This window comes from Amblyraja radiata, chromosome 1 (assembly GCF_010909765.2).
Source record: "Amblyraja radiata isolate CabotCenter1 chromosome 1, sAmbRad1.1.pri, whole genome shotgun sequence".
NCBI classification, from domain to species: domain Eukaryota; kingdom Metazoa; phylum Chordata; class Chondrichthyes; order Rajiformes; family Rajidae; genus Amblyraja; species Amblyraja radiata.
The window spans coordinates 18905563-18911562 of NC_045956.1; the positions used below are offsets into that span (position 1 = coordinate 18905563).

At 41.4% G+C, this 6000-nt stretch overlaps 1 protein-coding gene across 3 annotated transcripts in view; it reads right to left on the reverse strand.

Annotated features, from left to right (window-relative positions):
• The window catches only part of rapgef2 (Rap guanine nucleotide exchange factor 2), a 96407-nt gene extending 90725 nt beyond the window's left edge, over positions 1-5682 (reverse strand). For 2 of the 3 annotated variants that reach the window (XM_033018272.1, XM_033018282.1), the window contains exon 1: positions 5560-5658. The gene's annotated coding sequence lies outside the window, so the exon portion shown is untranslated. Of the gene's footprint in view, positions 1-5559 lie in introns of all 3 variants that reach the window. The other variant, XM_033018290.1, reaches the window with a different exon arrangement.
• Positions 5683-6000: the final 318 nt, after the last annotated feature.

The following is a 6000-nucleotide window of genomic DNA, read 5'->3' on the forward strand; positions in this document are numbered from 1 at the left end:
AGGCTATTCCATGAAATTCCATTTCAAGCAGGGTGCAAGGGCATCAAATTCAAGTGCAGTTTCATACCATTTCAAGCCGGGTGCGAGGCCACTAAAGACAGCGAGTCGTGACCTCTCCCTCCCCCATCTTACAGTCTGAGCCACGCCCACACTTCCGGGTTTTATAGTCCCTCCCCCCTCCCTTCATGGCATGATTGACAGGAGAGAGAATCTCAACATTTTTTAAACACTAATAACTCTTTTATTTTTCATATATGGTAAAAATCCTCTTGTCCTGCACAGCGGAGGGGGACTGACCAAAAATCACAGCCGTAAGTGGCAGCGTTTTTTCTAAAATCAATATACAGAACAACAGTAAGTGGTCAATATCAGACTTTTAGTAATATAGATTGATGAGGCCGCATTTAGAGTCCGCTCAGTCCGCCTAAACCTATCTGATCTCTCGATTGCTAAATACTTGAACTCCCCCTCCCATTTCCATACTGACCTTTCTGCCCTGGGCCTCCTCCATTGTCAGAGTGAGGCTCAGAGCAAATTGGAGGAATAGCACCTCATATTTCGCTTGGGCAGCTTACACCCCAGCGGTATGAATATTGACTTCTCTAATTTCTTTCTCCGTGGATTGTCACCTTGTCGTGGTGGAGAAGCTTGTGTGGACCTGAGATCCTGAGAGCGATGCCGTCTGGAGCTATGCTCCTGGTAGGGCCACCCATGATGGTAATGTCGAGGGGGAGGTCTCTGACAAAGAGCAATCCAACCAAGACCTCAACAGTGGAACAGGCGGAGGACGATGGCAGACCTTAGTGGAGCGTCACAACAGCTAGGAAGGTGGATGAAGGCTGCAGCAGAAAAGGGTCTCTTTTCTCCATGCCACTGGATCCAGATCTGTCAAGGACCGTGGAGTGGCTGTCTGTGCACCAGTCTCCCCATGTTAAACAAAGTTACGCACAGGCGTCCTCCATATAGGGAAGAGCACCCTGGAGACACCCAAGGTCAGCCATGACCGAAGGGGGCCTAAGAAGAAATTTCAAGTAACCCTTGACTTTCCCTCTTTCTCCAACCTTCCACCTTCCTAGTTCTCCGACCAATCTGACTCTCCCCCTGATTAAATTTTATCTCTGTATGCATTGTTGTCACCTTCTCCTAACTACAATGATCTATTGTATAATCTCCTTGAACTTTGTCCCCATTGATGTCTTGTGTTCATACCTTACACTTCCTTATCTCTGAAACATCATGCATTCCTTCTATCCAGAGATGCTGCCTGTCCCGCTGAGTTACTCCTTTCGTGTACATCTTCGATGTTAACCAACATCTGCAATTCCTTTGTTTAAGAAGGAACTGCAGATGCTGGAAAATCGAAAGTACACAAAAAAGCTGGAGAAACTCAGCGGGTGCAGCAGCATCTATGGAGCGAAGGAAAAGGGCAACGTTTCGGGCTGAAACCCTTCTTCAGACTGCAATTCCTTCCTCCACATTTATAGTATCTGGGCACCATGTTATAGGAAAGATGTTGTCAAACTGGAAAGAGTACAGAGACAATTTACGAGGATGTTGCCAGGACTCGTGGGTCTGAGTTATAGGGAGAAGTTGAGTAGGCTGGGACTCTATTCCCTGGAGCGCAGGGGGATGAGGAGTGATCTTTTAGAGATGTACAAAATCATGAGAGTAATAGATCTGGCAGATGCATTCTCTTGCCCATAGTAGTGGAATCGAGGACCAGAGAACATAGGTGTGAGGTGAAGTGGGGATATGGGCCAAACGCAGGGAGGTAAGATTAGTATGTCTGGGACATATTAGCCGGTGTGGGCAAGTTGGGCCTGTTAAGGGCCTGTCCCACTGTACGTGATAATTCAAGAGTTCTCCCGAGCTTCCCCTGATTCGAACTCGGAGAATTACGGTAATAGCCGCTCGTAGGTACTCGGGGCTCTCGTGGACATTTTTCAACATGTTGAAAAAACTTCACGAGCTTACCGCGTTTCCCGAGTACCTGCCATTAGCGTTACAAGCCGCTAAGAGTCGTCCCCAGCTCCGACGTACCCGTTACGCACAATCTACGTACTTACCACGAGTTTGATTTTTTTTTTAAACTCGGGAGAGCTCTTGGGTAAAGTCGTATAATGGGACAGGCCCTTTACCACACTGTATCACTATGACACTTCAGTGTAATGCTGAGGGAGTGCAGCACGGTAAGAGTTAACAATCATGAAATAAAATATTCAATCATCCTGTTTACAGGGAAGCTCAACATAAATCTCATGCCCTGATTTCAAGCAACAAAGTAGTTAATCCATTGATTTATGATCTTTTTGTGAGGGGGGTGTGGTGTGTGAGGTGGAGGATGGAGCAGATTGACATTCTAAATCACTTCTGAAAGACATGCATAAATGCAGAGGACAAGAATATGGACACATTTCTACTGCTGACATTCTGATCACACTTTAATGCTGAATTTCTTAAGGAATCCAACTGCACTGCACCAACTTCCTGCCGTTTTCCAGCATTTACATTTGAAAGCAGCAACTGAAAGCTGTGGTAATTTCCTTGACCTTGTTATTCATGAAAGTGCTGTGCACAGGATCTCTTCAACCGAAAACTATCGATAGAGATGCATGCTGCTTGCTGTTCACCAAGGTCTGCACCAAACCATCTCATACACCAGGCTGCATGTTGTGCATAACTGAGTAATATTAATGACTAAAGTAGATTCCTGCTGATCACCTGATCATTCTTAAGGTGATTTTAAATATTGTATGCACCACCGGCCACACATTAAGTTATATACAGTAAATTAGATTCACAATAATCCATTAGTTATAAAGTACATTCAGTAGTAGTGACAAAATGAAGAGGAAATAAAATGTTCAATTTTTGCTTAATTTACCCGATTAATTCAGCAAATGCACATCCAAAGTTAACTATCAAAAAATGGTTCGGACTGTCTATCCGAGCTAAGCCTCTCATAATCTTATAAACTTCCATCAGGTCGAACCTCAGCCTCCAATGTTCCAGACTAAACAATTCAAGTTTCTTCAACCCCTCTTTATAGCTAATACACTCTAATCCAGGCAGCATTTTGTTAAATCTTTTCCACACCTACTCCAAAGCTTCCATATCCTTACTGTAATGGAGCAACCAGACTGCATGCAATCCTCCAAATGCAGGTCAGCCAAAATCCTATAAAACTGCAACATGACTTCCTGGCTCTTATACTCAAAGCCCTGACCAATGACCATAACTTCTTTGCAAATTGCTCTACTTGAGATGCCACTATCAGGAAGCTACGGACTTGGACACCAAGATCCAACTGTACATCAATGTTGTAAAGGGTCTTGCCTGCAACTGTATAGTTAGTTTCTCCTAACATTTGACCTTACAAAATGGAACACCTCAAACATGCATAGATTAAAATCTATGTGTCCATCTTGTGGAACTCCAATGGTCACAGACCTCCAACTAAAATAACACCCTACACCTACAACCCTCAGCCTTCCATGAATTAGCCAGTTTTCAATCCAAATGACCAAGTCACCATGAATCATACGCATCTTAATCTTCTGGACTATGGCTAAAATCCATGTAGACAACATCCACTGTACTGTGCTCATTGATCACCTCCTCATAAAACACAATCTTCTGAAGCTACAAAGTACCATTTCCGTTTATACATTTGTTTAGAATGATCTTGAACGATTTGCCTTTCACTTTCAATTAGAGTGTTCAATTAGACCCACCCTTTGGTCTTATTGAAATCTAAAAGTGCATGAAAGAAAAAAAGACAGGTTTGCCAGCAAATGGTTCTCGTATCTTATATGCAAGCCCTCACTGAGTGATTTGAGAGGACTACTGCTCATACTCTTGACTTGTTTTGTCAAATGTTGCCTTAATTAAACTCAATTAAACTTACTTGACTGGCACTGCAGCCACTACCCAAAATGTTTACCCATCCTCAGCCCGCCTGCTCAACCGATCAAAATCCTGCTACAGTTTTTGACAACCATCTTCACTATCCACAATACCACCCACTTTAGTGTCATCTGCCAACTTTCTAATCATGCCTTATATGTTCTTATCCAAATCATTGATAGGGATGAGAAACACCAATAGTGCCAGCACCGGACCCACTGAGGCACATCACTAGTCACAGGCCTCCAGTCTGAAAAACAAATGTCCACCATCACCCTCTGCTTCCTTGCATGAAGCCAATTTTCTTTTCAGTCAGCTACATCTCCTTGGATCACATGCGATCTTTTGTGGGTTCTATTTAAAAATCATGAATTACCCTGTGGGAGTACCTTTACCACATAGAGGTAGTTTCAAAAAATAAATCACTGTTGTTTTCTTAAAGACAATTAGGAAAGGAAGCAAAAGATGGCTTTGGCATGAACAAAATTCTCTCCTGAACTAAAATGGACCTTTCTCTTGAATAAATGTGTACGAATAATTTGGAATAATTGAAAATAAAATTGGTAATAATCTTGTAATTATGATACTAATATACTCTACAGAACCTTCCATAATTCATTGTTCAAGGTGCTCTGAATGTTCACTCAAATGGAAACTGTAAAGGAGTGATGTCTACCACACTGTAACCTTTACTGAGTCCTTTATTATAGCACATGGTACACACGTCCCAACACTGACTGCATCTAGTCTTCAGGCGTGCTGGAACCAACAGGGAGGAACAAGGGGAGGATATCACAGTTATACTGATATGATGGGGCGTGGTTAATGGTGATGAGGTAGCTACATTATAGGTTGCATGCATAAACCATCTACAGAAACCTTCAGCTTTATATCATTAAATGCACAATTTAGTAGATTAAATTTATTTTAAATAATTATTTTTAGCAACAGAATTTAGAAAAACAGGATTATGAACACATACATTTAAAACAAAATCAAACACAAAATTAAAAGTACACAAAATTACAAACAATCTCATTATCAGTAGCTGGCAATAAATCTAATAAACTCATGAAGTGGAAAATTGCTGACATAAACCTAACACCTATACCTTCCTAAAAGGATGATTTGAGGATCTGTCATCTGAATTCATTCAAAACAGAGATTGACAGATTTATAGATATTGCAGCAATCAAAGAATATGGGGATAGTGCAAGAAAATGGTGCTGAAGAAGAATGGTGCCAGGATCTTGACAAATCCCCAAATTGCTTGAAACACACATCATCAACTCCAGCTCCTTTTTTTAAAAAACATTTCCACAATCTCAGGACCTCCCAGAAGTACCATGAAACAAAATTGGCCAATTCACCCAAAGCAAAATTTACTGAACATCACAAAATAATAGTTCACTTTAAAAAAAATATTGCTTGAGACCAAGACAATTTTGGCCAGGAAACCATCAATCTAAGTATCACGGAAACTTGTAACATCTTGGAGCACCGACCGATAAGGCATTTAGAAGACAGAACATCAAACAATGCAACATCCCGCTCAATAGCACAGGAGTATTAGCCTTGGTTGTATTACTCATGTCAAGTGCAACCAACTGAGAAAACTCTTGCTCTACATTTCTATTAAAAACTACCACTTACCTGGTAAAGATCAGATAAACTGCTGCTGCCAGAGTCACTGGTGATGCTACATCCTGAATGACTGGAGGATACCTGAGTCACTTGTGGGTGGAGGCTATCTGTGAGATGTAATTTGGTGAAGTCTGCAGGAAGCTACACAATGGGAAAAGGATAAAGAAAAGTGAGTCTGACACAGTCAGCTTATGGTACATTTAGTCATCAAAATTGTTGTTATGCTAATTGTAATAATCTTATGCAGCAATCTCTAGTCACAGTGTTCTCTAGTCACAGTAAATGTGAAATATTTTAAATGCAGGATATTCTAAAATATTCCAAAACTGACATTCCATTTCAAATAAAAATGCTTCTTAAGGTTTTGCTTTCTTTTATGCTCTCACTAGTATTATGATCACAATGAATGGCAGTGCTGGCTCGAAGGGCCGAATGGCCTCCTCCTGCACC